We start from the raw sequence: 20,210 nt of genomic DNA, 5'->3' as shown, positions 1-20,210 counted from the left end.
AGGGCTGCTGATTGCAGGCTTCTCTTAGGACAGGCAAGCAGAGAGTCTCTTTGTGAGTTTGCAGCCATGGAGATGCTCTGCCACCTTGTGGATAGCTCCTTTCTGCTGCACCAGCTGCTCCAGTCCCCTTTATGATATTACTTTTCTTAATTTAATTTTTTTGCTTTTATTCAAAATTTGTCTTACAGTTATAGAATGCAGAGCTGAGAACTGATTGAATGTTATCTACCTATAGCACACAGTTTTATATATTTCTATAATCTTAGAATAAATATTTCTGAGACATTCCTGACAGCTTCATCCAGCATACAGAATAGTTAATGCTAAGTAGAATTAGAAGACATTGAGACAGATACTCCATTAATGGATCTCACTGTTCTCCTGCCAGCCCAACCAGGATACAATGCCTGTTCAGACACTAGCCACCCCAAGATGTACAAATTTGGAATTTCTGGAACCAGTGAGAACCTACACAGTGAAAAGATTTTAAAACTGATAGTAATCAAACAACACAACTACACAGAAAATTGGCACACATAAAGTGATTGCACCCCTTTTGAGCAACTGGCCCTTGAAAACAGAGAGAGAGAGAGAGAGAGAGAGAGAGAGAGAGAGAGAGAGAGAGAGAGAGAGAGAGAGGAAAGGCAGTTTACACACTAAACCATATTCCTGTCTCTATAACTGCTTTTAATGAACCTAAAAGATTTTCTTTTCTTTTCTTTTTTTGGAGCTGGGGACCACCTAAAATGTTTTTATAATTTGTGATTTATTTTTCATTTTATTCTAAGAATTTTGGAGTTTTTCCATTGTTGTTTTCAATGTATCATCAGCTCTTTTCCCATCTTATGTAATTGTTCAGTTTCTCTTGCTAATAATTTCTAATCCTATCCCACCACAATCTTATAAGAAACAAGCATTCATTTTAATTCTTTTGTATTTGTTAAGGATTAAATTATTACCAGTAGTGTGATCTACTTTAGAAAATGTCCCATGTGCTATGGAGAGGAGGAATTTGTACTTTGAAGCTTTAGGTGAAGTGTTCTGTGGATGTCTGTTAGATCCATGGCGTCTTTTAATTCTGATATTTCTTTCCTCATTATTATTCAGCATGTTCTATGTAAAGATGAATGGGGCTTGATGGTGTGATGGTGAGCATAGTTACCTTCCAAAGACGTGTGCATATTTTATCCATCAAATGTTAGCCACCAAGTTCATTCTCTCTCTCTCTCTCTCTCTCTCTCTCTCTCTCTCTCTCTCTCTCTCTCTCTCAATATAACTTTTAGGTTAAAAAGTTTACAGAAGACTTAAGTTTTAAAAGAAAGGTTTATAATTATAACCTTTCATTAGAATAGTAGAGAAAACCTCTTCTGGTGAGACCCACTTATACCACCTGGGAACTAAGCGTCATGATTGTCCATGGGCACATGAACCAGACCCACCAACAGCTTCCAGGAATCCCTTGAATTTTGCTCCAGAAATCTATCATACTCAGCTTCCTACAACAAGAAAGCAACATGGATTCCTATGCTTAGGTGCCTACCTCACCCAGAAACTTAGTAAACAAGAAACACAATCCATGGGCTTCCTCCAGAAAAGGATTTGTTTCCCCTGCTTAGGTGTACACATCTCAGAAACTATCCTCCAGTCCCTGGCCAGCCTGCTGCACTAGATCCATCTAAAACCTCTAGGAACTTCGTTCCAGCAGCCCAGGCCACAGGCTTTTGTAACAAACAGGCTACCTGACTGCTCCAGCTTGGGATAGCACATGCCATTCTGGAACATTCTGTACCAGACCCATGTGGGAAACTGACTCACACTTAATCTTTTCCTGTACATTGTATGTGCCTCTACTAAGAAGAAAGGCAGATTGAACAAGGATCATGGGATGGGGGAGTAGTAAAGGAAGGAAAAGAAGAAGGAAGAACCATAACCAATAATGTACTCTAGATGTGAAATTCTAACACAGAAACAAGTGTGAAACCAAGATATAGGTCTACTCCACACATCACTAATCCCATACACATTGCCTGGAAGAAATTCCAGACAAAGAATTCAAAAGAGTGATTCTAAGTGTGCTTAAACAACTGAACACAGACACAAATACAGTAAAAACAAAACAAAACAAAACAAATCCAAAACAAAGCAAACAAATGAAAGAAATGAATGAAATAAGGGAGTTATCCAAGTCATGAAAACACAGTTTAACAACATAATACAATTGCTGAAGAAAACCAAACTGAAATGTTGCAGAAAATTAAACCATCAATGAAATGAGACTTTGGTGAAAAGTCTTACCAATAGAATAGATCACCTAGAATATTGAACCCAAGCACTGGAGAATATGCATACATCTCAATGTCCCATGAAAATGTTTACAGATTGACCACGTATTATGACAGAAAGCAAGTCTCAACAAATATAGGACATTGTAATAAAATCTTGTATTATATCTCATAGCAGTGCAATAAAGATGGCTGATAAAAGCAGTGGAAACTGCAGCAAGAGCACAAGCCATGGAGACTAAATACCACACTAGTGACTGGCAATGGAGCCAAGATGGGAAATTTTAAACCCCTAGAATTCAAAGAAAATGAAAACACAACATAACAATATCTATGGGGCACACTGGAGGCATTTATTTATTTATTTATTTGTTCTATTTTGAGACAGTCTCTCTATTTCTAATCCTGGTTGTCCTGGAATTCACTATGTAGTTGTGAGTTCTCATCAGGTTGGCCTCAAAGTCACAAACATCCACCTGCCACTACCTCCTGGGTGCTGGGGTTGAAGGCATGTTTACCACACCCAGCAAAGGAGATGGACCTACATCAAAACAAATTGAGAAATATCCAGTTTGTAGCTAAGTATATACTGAAAAGCCTTAGAAAGTTCTTAGAAATGACACTCCTAAAATAATAAATAGAAAGAAATAATCAAATCAGGGATGAATTTAATTAAAAGCAAGAAATGCAATTTATTTATTAAACCCAGGCTTGGTCTTTAAAAAGACTATTATGCTTTTACCCAAATTAACCCAAAGAAAGTGATAAAGTCAAAATTAATCAAAAGAAAGTGATAAAGTCAACATTAATAAAGTTATAGATGAAAAGAATACACTATAACAGACACAAAAGAAATTCATAAAATCAGAAGAATGTACTACAAACATTTATGTTTAAGTCTTTTTAGAAAATCTAAAGAGAACAGATCAATTTCCTAAGACTTACCAAAGTTAAATCAAAATGAAGTAAAAACATTGAACAAGACATTTTACAATCTACAAGATGAAAGCTGTAATTAAAATCCCCTATCCAGGAAGGGAAAAGACACATGCTGTTAATCCTAGCAGTGGGAAGGCAGAGACAGTTGAATAACTCTGAGTTACAAGCCAGCCTTGTCTACATAGCATGTTCCAGGACAGTGAGTGCTACAACACAGAAAGACTTTGTCAAAACAAAACACAACAAAAACTAAACCAAACAAACAAAATCCTTTCTCCATCTAGAAAAAGACAAAGGGCAGATGAATTCAGCACAGAGTTCTATTAGACCTTCAGAGAACTGACACTGTATTCCTCAAATTATTCCATAAATCCACAAGAAAGGGATATTTCTAAATTCTTTTAATGAATGCAGTATTACCCTGATACCAAATCCAGTAAAAAAAGTTAACAAAAAGAAAAAAATTTGACAAATTTCCATAATGCACATACAAGCAAAAACTCTCAATAAAGGACTTTCAAATCAAACTTAAGAACTCTTCAAAAAAGAACACATCAACCGTGATAGACAGGCTTTCTCCTACAAACTATAATTAGATCCTTATATGTCACTCTGAACAAAGCTCAATTCCAAGTGTATTGAGAGCCTCAGCATAAGACCTGACATCCTGAACTATTAGAAGGGAAAGTAGGGAATTTGCTTCAACTTAAAGGCACTTTCTGAACAGGGCTCCAGTGGCACAGGCACCAAGACTGTCAATCAATGATCAGGACTCTGTGAAACTGGAACCTTCTATACCACACAAAGACCATCATGTGAGTGAAGAGGCAGCCTAGGGAATGGAAACACCTTTCTCAGATGCACACTGCTGAAGACAAGTACGAAATAGCAAGACAGAAACAACCTAATAAAAATGGGATTTGAAATAAAGATAGTTTTTAAAGGAAGAAATACACATAATTTTTTTATATATATATCAAAATCATTACCCACCAGAGAAAAGAAAATTAAAGCTAATTTTTTTGTTTTTTTTTCTTGGATATTTTATGTATTTACATTTCAAATGTTATCTCCTTCCCTCCCCCTCCCATACTTCCTCCTCCTCCCCCTGCTTCTATGAGGATGTTCCCACTCCGACCCACCCACTTCAACCTCAACACCCTGGCATTCCCCTAAATTGGGGAAACAAGACTTCACAGAACCAAGGGCTTTTCCCCCTATTGATGCTGGACAATGCCATTCTCTGCTACATATGTGGCTGGAGCCATGGGTCTTTCTATGTGAACTCATTCATTGGGGTTTAGTCCCTGGGAGCTCTGGTGAGGTCAGGTTGGTTTATATTGTTGTTCTTCCTATGGGGTTGCAAACCCCTTCAGCTCCTTTAGTATTTTCTCTAACTCCTCCACTGGGGTCCCCATTCTCTGTCCAGTGGTTAGCTGCAAGCATCCTCATCTGTTTCAGTAAGGCTCTGGCAGAGTCTCTCAGGAGACATCCATATCAGGCTCTTGTCAGCAAATACTTCTTGGCATCAGCAATAGTGACTTAGTTTAGTGGCTGCATATGGGATGTATCCCCAGGTGGGGCAGTCTCTGGATGACCTTTTCTTCAGTCCCTACTCCACTCTTTGTCCCTGTATTTCCTCCTGTGAGTATTTTGCTCTCTGTTCTAAGAAGGACTGAAGTATCCACATTTTGGCTTTCCGTCTTCTTGAGCTTCATATGATCTGTGTAATTTTTTCTTAGGTGTTCCAAGCTTTTGGGCTAATAATCCACTTATCAGTGAGTGCGTACCATGTGTGCTCTTTTGTACTGGGTTACCTCACTCAGGATGCTATTTAAATTAAAACTATTTTAAGGTTTAGTTTTATTCCAGTCAGAATGGCAAAGAGAAAAATGACAGATGATGATGTGGAGACAGGGGGATTCTTAATCACTCTTGGTAGTGTAAACTAGTGTCGCCACTATGGGAACTAATGTGGGTGTTACTCAGAAAAGTAAAAATAGACCGACCTTATGATCCAGCTATACCACTTCAGGGCAGATTCTCAAAGGACACTATATCCTTACTACAAAGAGACTTGATTATCCGTGTTCATTGCTACACTGGTTGCAATAACTAGGACATGGAAACAGAATAACAGTCCATTAGCGATTGAATGGATAATTGGCTGTGACACATGCACAAGATGTATACAATCAAGCCATCCAAAATTACCACATAGATGGGGGATAGGCTCATGGAGTTTCACCCCAAGGAACAAGCTATTAATGTCCAGTAACTGCTAGAGAAGGAGAGTCAGTATTCTTCAGTCATGTTGCCATGGACATCTACCGATGATCCAGTACCTGGTTCCACATTCATCCACATACCGAACTTCTAAGTAGACTCAGTAGCTCTAAACAAAGATAGGACTTGAGGTTCATGGGAAGGGTATTATAAGTTGAATAGAAGTGTGTTTAGAAATTGGGGAATGAGGATTGAATTTGATTAAACAAAAGTTATATATTATGAAATTCTCAAGTAACAACTAAAAAGATAGGCAAGATAAAAATAAAGTAGGAGAATCATTAACTAAACAAACTAATGTTAATGATGCACCTCAAGGTCCTAGAGAAAGAAAGAAGCAAAACCTCAAAACAGAAGAAGTAATAAAACAGAAGTAATTATAATGCAGAACATGAAATGGAAGGTATAGGACAAAAAATTAAAAATAAAACAAAAATAGTTTGTTAAAGGAAAAGATTGAAAATCTTTTATTATCCCTATTAACAAAGGGATGCACTAACACAAATTCATAAAGCTATAGGTAAAATGGGTGGTTTGAGTTATAAATAAACCCTGTGGGCTGTTAAGGTTGTTTATTTTTAAACTATACTCTAAGAAGTTGAAAATATAAAATTAGATGAAAATATAAAAGTTGATAAATTCCTGGATATATATATGAATTGCCAAGTTTACTTCAGGAAGACCTAAACCACATAAATAGATCCATAGCAGGCAGTGAGAGTGAAGCAATCAGAGCCTCCACACAGAGATATGGTCAGGACAGGACACCGAATGCCAGATTCTCCCAGACCTTTGATGAACTATATCCATGCTTTTCAACATGTTCCATTTGTAGAAACTGAAGAAAATATATGAAAATATCCTGTGATATCTGCTTTACCTGCTACAAAACTCAAGTCACACACACACACACACACACACACACACACACACACACACACACACACCTACACACACACACACCAGTGGAATTGGACTCGAGGACTTAGAAGTAAAACACACAACTCTAGCACATTCGATGGTGAAAAGACATTTTCTTCAGTAAATGGTGCTGGTGAAAAACAGATTATGTAGAAGACTAAAATGATGGCTGTCACCCTGTGCAAAATTAAGTACATATTAACCAAATTTAAGACAAGACCTTCAAAGACTAATTACTGAAAAGATAAGGCAAGGGAAATCACATTAAGAATATACCAGTTTTTTTTTTTTACTATGATTGTATCATATGTACATTCTGGTTTTTGGTAGAACTGCAAATTTTACAAGATTAATTCATATAAACCTTAAACAAAATTTCAAAGCCATTTCTCATAGACAAAGAGAGAAAAATGATCTACAAAATTTGTATGGAGGTACAAAAGACCAAAGAGAGCTAAAGCGATCACAAACAACAAAGATGGTGAAGGAGTTACAGATTTCAAATGTACTACAGAACCAAACAATTAAAATGGCAGGATGAAGACATATAGACATAATTTCACTGGGGATCCAGATTAAAGGAGTCAATGGTGAACAGCAGGGAGAGGCCTTTAATGAGGGTGCAGCCTCAGCAGAAGTGGAGACTCTGACATGTTGAAGACATTAGGACTTGGGACTGTGGGACAGTCAGTCAGGTACAGTGGCAGCTGTAGGGTGGGCCCACCTTGAGCCTATGAAAGAAGCCACATGTGCTGTTCATGGAAAACCTGTTGAAGTGGAGATAGCCAAGCCCCTTGGAGCTCAGAAAATCATGAGTGAGTTCCCGACACCAATAATGAGCATTCATGCTGGTGGGCTTATCTTTAATCTGATTGTAGCTGTTCCCTGGTTTTAATTTGTTCTCATTGTTCAAGAATCCATCCTTAAGATATTAAGATGGATTCTTAAGAGCATTTAAAGGGTCTCTGAGAATGTAAAGTATGAATTGTTTAAAGACGGTGAGCATTTTAAAGTCATACTCTGTTTTAGATTATGATATTAACATGAAATCCTAGGAATTGCCAAGAAACGAAAGCTTATGATTTTTTACTGATATGTTTATGTCAAATTGATGAGTGTTCAACTGTGGCATGTATATTGGGCAACATGATACAATGTACAGTCATTTGGGAAGAAGAAACTTTAACTGAGCAACCTCTTCACTCAGAATGGCGTTTAACCATATCTGTGTAGCGTGTTCTTGATAAATAATGTCTGTGAGTAGGCCCGGTCCACTATAGGTAGTCCTCCCTTGGACAGATGGTCCTGGCTTCTCTAAGAAAGCTGAGTGGGCCAGAAAGCCAGAAAGCAAATTTTTTCTATAATGTTTATATATGATGCATATGTATATGATATATATGTATGTGTCGTGAATGAATATATATATACACACACACATATATATACATACTTACATACATACATATATATATATATGTCGAAAAAGGGAGAGACAAATGCAGACTGGGAACATTTGGAGGAAGATAACACTAGCAGGAGTAGGGATGGAACAGGGATGGTGTTGAGGTAAATATGAGCAAATGATGATATATTTGGATGAAAATGTCATAAAAACACATTATTGGGCACATTGACTAAAATAATTGAGATTCTCTTAGTGACTGTAATTTCTTCCCCTGTGAGAACTCTAACTAGCATTTCATTACAAAGGAATGCAGCTAAGCACATACGTGTCATTCATTAAGACAGCATATTCATACAAGAGCACAGGAAAGCCAAACTGTGATGGGCATTTTGTGGAACTTGACAAGTATTCATTTCCTCATACACACAATTTCAGTTTCTGTAATTGACTTTTTACTCTTTATGACATGGGTTACTATGAATTGGCAGCCATCATAGTGAACTTTGCAGTAGATATTACCAATAATTATATGCAGGAATGAGGAAATCAAGCACAAAATTCATGAAGCAGTCTGCTCAAGTCCCCTCAGCTACTAAGTGGATGGTTCATAACTTGAACCCAAGCCCTATTCTCCTGAATATTGCTATGATGTCCCAGGAGGGAAGATTCAACAACTTTGGCATGTCTACTAAGCACAGCACACAGCACAGAAGCACCCCTACTTCAAAAGCTTAACTGGATTTGCTTCCCATGTACTCCATATAGACTAACAGGCATGCTCTGAAGTTACAGTGTCTCTCATAAGACAAACTCATAGAGTCTTCTGACATCTGTTTGACAGTGCATCCTAATGACAGCTTTCCTGGCTTCTCATAGATATCTGTGATCAGTCTCCTGTCCTACTGCCAAGGGGGAAACTGTCCATTAAGTTGGAAGGGTAGATGCACGATAGAAGGCAACAAGAGCTCACACTACCTACAGCAGCTTCTTCTCTATCAGTGCATTGTTCCTAGATCTCAGGATATTTCTGTAGTATGAAGAAGGTCAAAATATAGGCATAAATTTCATTTAGCAAAGAAAAATGCCCCACCTTGGACAACAAGGCAAGCCCTATATCTTAAGTAGTCTTCTGCTAAGCAGCCAGTGCAGAACATAGATGAGTCATACTTGACACTCCATGATTGTCACAAAATTCTAATTTCAAATCAGCAATGATAGCTACTGCTACCACTAGGTGTTCTTCCAGTGTAACTTATGAGCACTAGAGGGCAGCCAGGAGCTCAGCTCAAATATCAACTTCTTCAGTTAGATGTCTGGTGGTAGATTTGGTCAAAAACATTTTTTCTTTGTCAGAACAAACACTGTGTGAATTTTTTAATGGATATTTCTTATTTACATTTCAAATGTTATCCCCTTTCCTCCACCCAACCACCCAACACTCCCCACCTCCCCACCCTGACATTCCCCTACACAGGGAGATTCAGTCTTGGGAGGACCAAGGGCTTCTCCTTCCTTTGGTGTCCAACAAAGCCATCGTCTCCATATGCAGAGGAGCCATGGGTCTGTCCATGTGTACTCTTTGGATGGTGATTTAGTCCCTGAGGGCTCTGGTTGGTTGGTATTGTTGTTCAGGGGTGACAGGCCCCTTCAGCTCCTTCAATCCTTATTCTAACTCCTCCAATGGGGACCCCATTCTCAGTTCAATGGTCAGCTGCGAGCATTCGCCACTCGACTTGTCATGCTCTGGCAAAGACTCTCAGGAGACAGCTAAATCAGGCTCCTGTCAGCATCACTTCTTGGCATCAGCAATTTTGTCTGGGTTTGGTGGCTATATGTACATGGGCTGGATCCCCAGGTGGGGCAGTCTCTGAATGGCCTTTCCTTCAGTCTCTGCTCCAAACATTGTCTCCATATCTCTCCCTGTGAATACGTTTGTTCCCCCTTCTAAGAAGAACTGAAGTATAAGCACTTTGGTTATCCTTCTTATTGAACTTCATGTGTTCTGTGGATTGTATCTTGGGCAATCCAAGCTTTTGGGCTTATATCCACTTACCAGTGAGCATATACCGTGTGTGTGTGTGTGTGTGTGTGTGTGTGTGTGTGTGTGTGTGTGTTTCTTTTTTTTGTGATTGGGTTTCCTCACTCAGTGTATTTTCTAGTTCCATCCATTTGCCAATGAATTTCATGAAGTCATTGTTTTTAATAGGTGAGTAGTACTCCGGTGTATAAATGTACCACACTTCCTGTATCCATTCCTCTGTTGAGGGACATCTGGGTTGTTTCCAGCTTCTGGCTATTATAAATAAGGCTGCTATGAACAAAGTGGAGCCTGTGTGCTTGTTTTATGTTGGAGGATCTTTTGGGAATATGCCCAGGAGTGGTGTAGCTGTGTTCTCAGGTAAAGCTATGTTCAATTTTCTGGGATATCAAATCACTGAGAAGTACCTAAAGAAATGTTCAACATCCTTAGTTGTCAGGGAAATGCAAATCAAAACAACCCTGAGATTTCACCTTACACCAGTCAGAATGGCTAAGATAAAGAACTCAGGTGACAACAGATGCTGGCAAGGATGTGGGGAAAGAGGAACACTCTTCCATTGTTGGTGGGATTTCAAGGTGGTACAACCACTCTGGAAATCAATCTAGAGGTTCCTTAGAAAATTGTAAACAGTGCTATCTGAGGACCCAGCTGTACCACTCCCGAGGAATCTTTAAAATGGACAACTACAAACAAATTCATAGGATATTACAGTTATTTATTCATTAAAACGTTCTTTAACATTTGTTTCCCTTGTTGACTTATCAGGCTTTTGCTTCTTACAGTAAAGAATATAAATTTTACATCTGCTAAGATTCTGTTGCTTGCATTCAGTGAGTCCTCTGAGTGCACATTGGCTTCCCTTCTCTGCCTGGGATTCTCCTGCCAAATTCAGAGAGGTGGACTTGCAGAATCTTTTGCTGTGAAGTTTCCTTGTTGGTTTTTAATTTAGGAAGACTTGCTAAAGTCACAGTGAAACATTGAAGTCTAAGATCATTACTGATTAGGGACCCATGTGACATTTCCTGTCAATTAGAGTTTATTTTGTTGAACCGAGAGCCATGCTCCGTGTACTCACATGCACAAGACTTGCCCTCTGTGGCTGTGCAGTGGCTCTCCTCAGCTCTCTGACCAGCTGTGGCCTGAAGTCTCCTTTGTCAAATATGAGACGTGCAGTGCCATGTTTACAGCTCTCAATTACTTCCGATGCTGATCTCTATGGTTTGACTTTCAGTGTTTGATGTTCTTAGGTATGGGAAGTGTTTCCTGGAGACACAGATAGTATTCTTCCTTAATGCCCCCAGGTAGCCTATGTTTTTTTTTATTTTTATTTTTTAATTTAATTAAATTTTTTAATTAACTTGAGTATTTCTTATTTACATTTCGAATGTTATTCCCTTTCCCGGTTTCCTGGCCAACATCCCCGTAATCCCTCCCCCTCCACTTCTTTATGGGTGTTCCCCTCCCCAGCCTCCCACCATTGAAGCCCCCCCCAACCAATCACGTTCACTGGGGGTTCAGTCTTAGCAGGACCAAGGGCTTCCCCTTCCACTGGTGATCTTCTAGGATATTCATTGCTACCTATGAGGTCAGAGTCCAGGGTCAGTCCATGTATAGTCTTTAGGTAGTGGCTTAGTCCCTGGAAGCTCTGGTTGCTTGGCATTGTTGTTCATAAAGGGTCTCAAGCCCCTTCAAGCTCTTCCAGTTCTTTCTCTGATTCCTTCAACGGGGGTCCTGTTCTTAGTTCAGTGGTTTGCTGCTGGCATTCGCCTCTGTATTTGCTGTATTCTGGCTGTGTCTCTCAGGAGAGATCTACATCCGGCTCCTGTCTGCCTGCACTTCTTTGCTTCATCCATCTTGTCTAATTGGGTGGCTGTATATGTATGGGCTACATGTGGGGCAGGCTCTGAAAGGGTGTTCCTTCTGTCTCTGTTTTAATCTTTGCCTCTCTATTCCCTGCCAGGGGTATTCTTGTTCCCCTTTTAAAGAAGGAGTGAAGCATTCACATTTTGATCATCCGTCTTGAGTTTCATGTGTTCTAGGCATCTAGGGTAATTCAAGCATTTGGGCTAATAGGCACTTATCAATGAGTGCATACCATGTATGTCTTTCTGTGATTGGGTTACCTGACTCAGAATGATATTTTCCAGTTCCAACCATTTGTCTATGAATTTAATAAAGGTATTGTTTTTGATAGCTGAGTAATATTCCTTTGTGTAGATGTACCACATTTTCTGTATCCATTCCTCTGTTGAAGGGCATCTGGGTTCTTTCCAGCTTCTGGATTATAAATAAGCCTGCTATGAACATAGTGGAGCACGTGTCTTTTTTATATGTTGGGGCATCTTGTGGGTATATGCCCAAGAGAGGTATAGCTGGATCCTCAGGTAGTTCAATGTCCAATTTTCTGAGGAACCTCCAGACTGATTTCCAGAACGGTTATACCAGTCTGCAATCCCACCAACAATGGAGGAGTGTTCCTCTTTCTCCACATCCTCGCCAGCATTTGTTGTCACCTGAGTTTTTGATCTTAGCCATTCTCACTGGTGTGAGCTGAAATCTCAGGGTTGTTTTGATTTGCATTTCCCTTATGACTAAAGATGTTGAACATTTCTCTAGGAGTTTCTCAGCCATTCATCATTCCTGAGCTGTGAGTTCTTCGTTTAGTTCTGAACCCCATTTTTTAATAGGGTTATGTGTTTCCCTGCGGTCTAACTTCTTGAGTTCTTTGTATATTTTGGATATAAGGCCTCTATCTGTTGTAGGATTGGTAAAGATCTTTTCCCAATCTATTGGTTGCCGTTTTATCCTAACCACAGTGTACTTTGCCTTTCAGAATGTTTGCAGTTTTATGAGATCCCATTTGTCTATTCTTGATCTTAGAGCATAAGCCATTGGTGTTTTGTCCAGGAAATTTTTTCCAGTGCCCATGTGTTCCAGATGCTGCCCTAGTTTTTCTTCTATTAGTTTGAGTGTATCTGGTTTGATGTGGAGGTCCTTGATCCACTTGGACTTAAGCTTTGTACAGGGTGATAAGCATGGATCGATTTGCATTCTTATACATGTTGACCTCCAGTTGAACCAGCACCTTTTGCTGAATATGCTATCTTTCTTCCATTGAATGGTTTTGGCTCCTTTGTCAAAAATCAAGTGACCATAGGTGTGTGGGTTCATTTCTGGGTCTTCAATTCTGTTCCATTGGTCTATCTGTCTGTCTCTGTACCAATACCATGCAGTTTTTATCACTATTGCTCTGTAATATTGCTTGAATTCAGGGATAGTGATTCCCCCTGAAGTCCTTTTATTGTTGAGGATAGTTTTAGCTATCCTGGGTTTTTTGTTATTCCAGATGAATTTGCAAATTGTTCTGTCTAACTCTTTGAAGAATTGGATTGGTATTTTGATGGGGATTGCATTGAATCTGTAGATCGCTCTTGGTAAAATGGCCATTTTTACTATATTAATCCTGCCAATCCATGAGCATGGGAGATCTTTCCATCTTCTGAAATCTTCTTCAATTTCTTTCTTCAGAGTCTTGAAGTTCTTATTGTACAGATCTTTTACTTGCTTGGTTAAATTCACACCGAGGTACTTTATATTGTTCGGGTCTATTATGAAGGGTGTCGTTTCCCCAATTTCTTTCTCGCCTTGTTTCTCTTTTGTGTAGAGGAAGGCTACTGATTTATTTGAGTTAATTTTATACCCAGCCACTTTGCTGAAGTTGTTTATCAGCTTTAGTAGTTCTCTGGTGGAACTTTTGGGATCACTTAAATATACTATCATATTCATCTGCAAATAGTGATATTTTGACCAATCTCTATCCCCTTGATTTCCTTTTGTTGTCTGATTGCTCTGGCTAGAACTTCAAGAACTATATTGAATAAGTAGGGAGAGAGTGGGCAGCTTTGTTTAGTCCCTGATTTTAGTGGGATTGCTTCAAGTTTCTCTCCGTTTAGTTTAATGTTAGCAACTGGTTTGCTGTATATGGCTTTTACTATGTTTAGGTATGGGCCTTGAATTCCTATTCTTTCCAGGACTTTTATCATGAAGGGGTGTTGAATTTTGTCAAATGCTTTCTCAGCATCTAATGAAATGATCATGTGGTTTTGTTCTTTCAGTTTGTTTATATAATGAATCACGTTGATGGTTTTCCGTATATTAAACCATCCCTGCATGCCTGGGATGAAGCCTACTTGATCATGGTGGATGATTGTTTTGATGTGCTCTTAGATTCGGTTTGCCAGAATTTTATTGAGCATTTTTGCATCGATATTCATAAGGGAAATTGGTCTGATGTTCTCTTTCTTTGTTGGGTCTTTGTGTGGTTTAGGTATAAGAGTAATTGTGGCTTCATAGAAGGAATTCGGTAGTGCTCCATCTGTTTCAATTTTGTGGAATACTTTGGATAGTATTGGTATGAGGTCTTCTATGAAGGTCTGATAGAATTCTGCACTAAACCCGTCTGGACCTGGGCTCTTTTTGGTTGGGAGACCTTTAATGACTGCTTCTATTTCCTTAGGAGTTATGGGGTTGTTTAACTGGTTTATCTGTTCCTGATTTAACTTCGGTACCTGGTATCTGTCTAGGAAATTGTCCATTTCCTGCAGATTTTCAAGTTTTGTTGAAAAAAGGCTTTTATAGTAAGATCTGATGATTTTTTGAATTTCCTCTGAATCTGTAGTTATGTCTCCCTTTTCATTTCTGATTTTGTTAATTTGGAGACACTCTCTGTGTTCTCTCGTTAGCCTGGCTAAGGGTTTATCTATCTTGTTGATTTTCTCAAAGAACCAACTTTTGGTTCTGTTGATTCTTTCTATGGTCCTTTTTGTTTCTACTTGGCTGATTTCAGCTCTGAGTTTGATTATTTCCTGTCTTCTATGCCTCCTGGGTATATTTGCTTCATTTTGTTCTAGAGCTTTTAGGTGTGCTGTCAAGCTGCTGACATATGCTCTCTCCTGTTCCTTTCTGCAGGCACTCAGAGCTATGAGTTTTCCTCTTAGCACAGCTTTCATTGTGTCCCATAAGTTTGGGTATGTTGTACCTTCATTTTCATTAAATTCTAAAAAGTCTTTAATTTCTTTCTTTATTTCTTCCTTGACCAGGTTATCATTGAGTAGAGCATTGTTCAACTTCCATGTATATGTGGGCGTTCTTCCCTTATTGTGATTGAAGACCAACTTTAGGCCGTGGTGGTCTGATAGCACGCATGGGATTATTTCTATCTTCCTGTACCTGTTGAGGCCCGTTTTTTGACCAATTATATGGTCAGTTTTGGAGAAAGTCCCATGAGGAGCTGAGAAGAATGTGTATCCTTTTGCTTTAGGGTAGAATGTTCTATAAATATGTTAAGTCCATTTGGTTCATGACTTCTCTTAGTCTGTCTACGTCTCTCTTTAATTTCACTTTCCATGATCTGTACATTGATGAGAATGGGGTGTTGAAATCTCCTACTATTATTGTGTGAGGTGCAATGTGTGTTTGGGGCTTTAGTAAGGTTTCTTTTATGTATGTAGGTGCCCTTGTATTTGGGGCATAGATATTTAGGATTGAGAGTTCATCTTGGTGGATTTTTCCTTTGATGAATATGAAGTGGCCTTCCTTATCTTTTTTGATGACTTTTAGTTGAAAATTGATTTTATTTGATATTAGAATGGCTACTCCAGCTTGCTTCTTCCGACCATTTGCTTGGAAAGTTGATTTCCAGCCTTTCACTCTGAGGTAGTGTCTGTCTTTGTCTCTGAGGTGTGTTTCCTGTAGGCAGCAGAATTCAGGGTCCTCATTGCGTATCCAGTTTGTTAATCTATGTCTTTTTATTGGGGAGTTGAGACCATTGATGTTGAGAGTTATTAAGGAATAGTGATTATTGCTTCCTGTTAAATTCATATTTGGATGTGAGGTTACGTTTGTGTACTTTTCTTCTCTTTGTTTTGTTGACAAGACGATTAGTTTCTTGCTTTTTCTAGGGTGTAGCTTGCCTCCTTATGTTGGCCTTTACCGTTTATTATCGTTTGTAGTGCTGGATTTGTAGAAAGATATTGTGTAAATTTGGTTTTGTCATGGAATATCTTGGTTTCTCCATCTATGTTAATTGAGAGTTTTGCAGGATACAGTAACCTGGGCTGGCATTTGTGTTCTCTTAGGGGCTGTATGACATCTGTTCAGGATCTTCTAGCTTTCATAGTCTCTGGCGAAAAGTCTGGTGTGATTCTGATAGGTCGGCCTTTATATGTTACTTGACCTTTTTCCCTTACTGCTTTTAATATTCTTTCTTTATTTTGTGCATTTGGTGTTTTGACTATTATGTGTCGGTAGGTGTTTCTTTTCTGGTCCAATCTAATTGGAGTTAGGTAGGCTTCTTGTATGCCTATGGGTATCTCTTTTTTGGGTTAGGGAAGTTTTCTTCTATGATTTTGTTGAAGATATTTACTGGTCCTTTGAGCTGGGAGTCTTCACTCTCTTCTATACCTATTATCCTTAGGTTTGATCTTCTCATTGAGTCCTGGATTTCCTGTATGTTTTGGACCAGTAGCTTTTTCCACTTTACATTATCTTTGACTGTTGAGTCAATGATTTCTATGGAATTTTCTGCTCCTGAGATTCTCTCTTCTATCTCTTGTATTCTGTTGGTGATGCTTTTATCTATGGCTCCTTGTCTCTTCCTTTGGTTTTCTATATCCAGGGTTGTTTCCATGTGTTCTTTCTTGATTGCTTCTATTTCCATTTTTAATTCCTTCAATTGTTTGATTGTGTTTTCCTGGAATTCTTTCAGGGATTTTTGTGATTCTTCTCTATAGGCTTCTACTTGTTTATTTATGTTTTCCTGGAATTCTTTCAGGGATTTTTGTGATTCCTCTCTGTAGGCTTCTACTTGTTTATTTCTGTTTTCCTGTGTTTCTCTAAGGGAGTTCTTCATGTCTTTCTTGACGTCCTCCAGCATCATGATCAAATATGATTTTGAAACTAGATCTTGCTTTTCTGGTGTGTTTGGATATTCCGTGTTTGCTTTCCTGGGAGAATTGGGCTCCGATGATGCCATGTAGACTTGGTTTCTGTTGCTTGGGTTCCTGCGCTTGCCTCTCGCCATCAGATTATCTCTAGTGTTACTTTGTTCTGCTATTTCTGACAGTGGCTAGACTGTCCTATAAGCCTGTGTGTCAGGAGTGCTGTAGACCTGTTTTCCTGTTTTTTTTTCAGCCAGTTATGGGGACAGAGTGTTCTGCTTTCGGGCGTGTAGTTTTTCCTATCTACAGGTCTTCAGCTGTTCCTGTGGGCCTTTGTCTTGAGTTCACCAGGCAGGTTGCTTGGAGCAGGAACGTTTGTCTTACCTGTGTTCCCGAGGCTCAAGTTTGCTTGTGGGGTGTTGCCTATGAGCTCTCCTCAGGGGCAGCAACCAGGAAGATCTGCGCCACCCTTTCCTGGAGCTTCCATGCACCAGGGTTCCAGATTGGGTTTGGTGTTTTCCTCTGGCGTCAGAGATGTGGGCAGAGTGTAGTCTCTTCTGGTTTCCCAGGCGTGTCTGCCTCTCTGAAGGTTTAGCTCTCCCTCCCAAGGGATTTGGGTGCAGAGAACTGTTTATCTGGTTGGTTCCTTCAGGTTCCAGCGGTGTCCTAGCCTATGGTTTTTAATAGGTGAATTGAAGTTATTTACCTCCTTTATCATGTACAGTTTATGCAAATTACCTAGAAACAGGACCTGGAACATACACTCACTAATTAAAAGCAGTCACTCCTTTAGCAGAGGACTTAGATTCAGTGCCTGACATCCATGTGATAAATCCTTTCCTTCGATAACTCCAATTTCCAGAATCTAATATCCCCTTCTGGCCTCCATGAGCACCAGACTTCACCCAGTCTATACATGCTGACAAAAAGGTTACACACATGATATAAAAAATAATCTTTAAAAACATATCTGGAAACACATTTCTCAGAATTTCATTCTCCATGTTGCTGTGTTTTGGGGGTGGACATGGAAAAGCCAACTGTAGAAGACTCAAGAATCAGGTGTGATATATTTAATTATTTTTATATAGCCCTGCAGATTCAGTCCCCATAAATATTTGATGTCCATTAGATTCCAGCTCACTTTACCATTAACACTCTTCTCCTTACTTCTACAGCTTTTCTTTATTCAGGTCGAGTCTGTGTGTATCATGTTGGCAAATGGCACAACTTCTTCTGATGCTCCCCCAAACCACAGGGACTGAGGAGGTGAGGGAGGTTTATCCTATGAGATTCCATTGGCTTTCTGGGTATTACTGAATTTTCACAAATCTCAGGACTGCCAGGTGCTACGCTCATGTACCTGTCCTCCCCAACTGCTGGTTAAGCTGAACTTCAGTACCTCAGGCTCAGTACTAGATACAAAGGTAAAGATTGGTGGAGTAACCCAGTCACCACCAGTATTTCATGGAGATAAATCATTATAGTCTGTCTCTGACTACTTTACTCATGCTGGATCTCCTTCTGAGTGTAACTTTCTCCAGGAAATTATGCTCTTTGCTATTCCAGATGCATCCTCTGAGGTATGTTCTGTTAACAAATTAAAGAGAAACTTCAAATTATTGTGGTGCAAGATTCCCAAGTACAGAAAATATTACACATATTCTCAGCAGTCTATTTTTAACTCTGTTTTAAGTCAGTGTAGTATACAAAGCCGCTCACAATAATTATTTCTAAATTGCATGCCCTGAGGTTTTACTTAGAAACACAGTTCTGAAGCAGACCACAGACGGAGCATCCACAGTTGAGATCTTCTTGTTCAGGATGTGCAGGCGTGCGTCTCAGCTGGGCTCCCTCTCTCACAGAGCCTCTGCTTAAGGAGCCCCAGTTTTTGTTCAGCTTGTGCCATCACTTCAAACAGTGTGTCACTTTCCCAGAGAGCACAGAAATACTTCCCCGAATCCTCTGGTCGAGAGGCTGAAATGACAAGGCTGATGGACTTGAGTGATTTCTGGAAGACTACAGAATAGCGGCCGCTCCTCTGGTTCTGAGAATCAAAAGAAGGTTGGCGAATAAGGAAAATTATATCTCCACTGAGAAGCTGCTTGTACCAAAAAAGATGATAAAAGTTCTGACTTGTCTCATATGAACAGTCCAGGGTGACTTCTTCCCCCTCCTGCCTGCTTTCTGTTGACTGAACCTGAGTCACTTTCTGGGCCATATTACATCCTGCAAAACAACCAGAAGAACGAATTAAAAGCTTATCCTGTGGAAGTGTGAACCAAACACTGTTGGAATTGGGCACCTTAGGACCCAAAGAGAAAGCTGACTGAATACACATTGTGCTGGCTTGGCTTCCCTCCAATCCTTCTTGCCCCTCGTGTCTATAGGAACTGTCATATGCCTGGGACAATGCTTCCTGTTAGATTTTCTTAGTTATACACGATGCATCATACCAGATAAAGCCAAGGCCACCAGCACACAGAGCAGGCTCTGAGGAGGCATGTGGCACTTGTCCCTCTGCATGAGTGTGTCTGTTCCGCCTCAGCTCAGCTCTCAGTCTGAGCAACAGGCAGTGTGCACATGAACTGCCTGTGTGTCTTTCATTACCTCAAGCAGGAAATGGGGTTTTGTGTGGTCATAGGCCACAAGTTCCATACATGGAGATCAAATGTGTAGCTCACCACAGACCTTTACTTGCTTCCTTGTTTTTCTTAGTAGTCAAAAGAGGCAGCACTTAGAAAAGGGAGCTTCAGAAAACTCATGCCTGCTAAGGGTGTAGCTGCTTTATACACGTGGGTGCTATTCTGTTGTCAAATTAAGCTAAATAAAAATAATAAGTTCTCAAGGATCTCATAAATTACCCCATCAACCTTTGGGATCTGAAATAATCTTTCTCTCTTAGTGAGTGTGTTGATCTATCTAAATTCTGCAATGAACAAAGTTAGTTTTAATCACATGGTAAAGGATAGTAGATCAGAATTATTAAAGATCCCTGTTTGTTTATAGTCTGTAAAATAGTAAGAGGAATGACATAATAATCTTTAGAGGCTAAGTAGATGCTCAGTGTGTCAGGGGTCAGTTATGAATCATGAGTCATCTCCAGCAGTCACACATGAATTCAGTTGCTGTGGGTGCACCTGAAGTCTGAGCACTAAGAAGCAGAGACAGGAGAATCCTGGAATCTCACTGGTCAGTCAGTCAGTGGGCTTCAGTCTCAGTGAAAACCTCAACCAAAGACACCAATCAATCAAACAAACAATTATTCAATCAATAAATGTAGAAAGCAATAGAGGAGGATACCTAATTTGACCACTGGTTCACACACAAACACAAACACAAATATACACAGACAGGGAGAAAGATGAACAGAGAGACAAAGATACACACACATACAC

General features: G+C 39.5%; 1 gene segment (V, D, J or C); it reads right to left on the bottom strand.

Moving 5' to 3' along the window:
* LOC148000932 (T cell receptor alpha variable 22-like) overlaps nucleotides 1-20,210 on the bottom strand; it is a 322,393-nt gene that overhangs the window by 152,335 nt on the left and 149,848 nt on the right.

The sequence above is a fragment of the Rattus norvegicus genome, chromosome 15, assembly GCF_021556685.1.
Source record: "Rattus norvegicus strain SHRSP/BbbUtx chromosome 15, alternate assembly SHRSP_T2T, whole genome shotgun sequence".
NCBI classification, from domain to species: Eukaryota; Metazoa; Chordata; class Mammalia; order Rodentia; family Muridae; genus Rattus; species Rattus norvegicus.
This window is presented reverse-complemented; position numbering and strand designations above follow the sequence as displayed.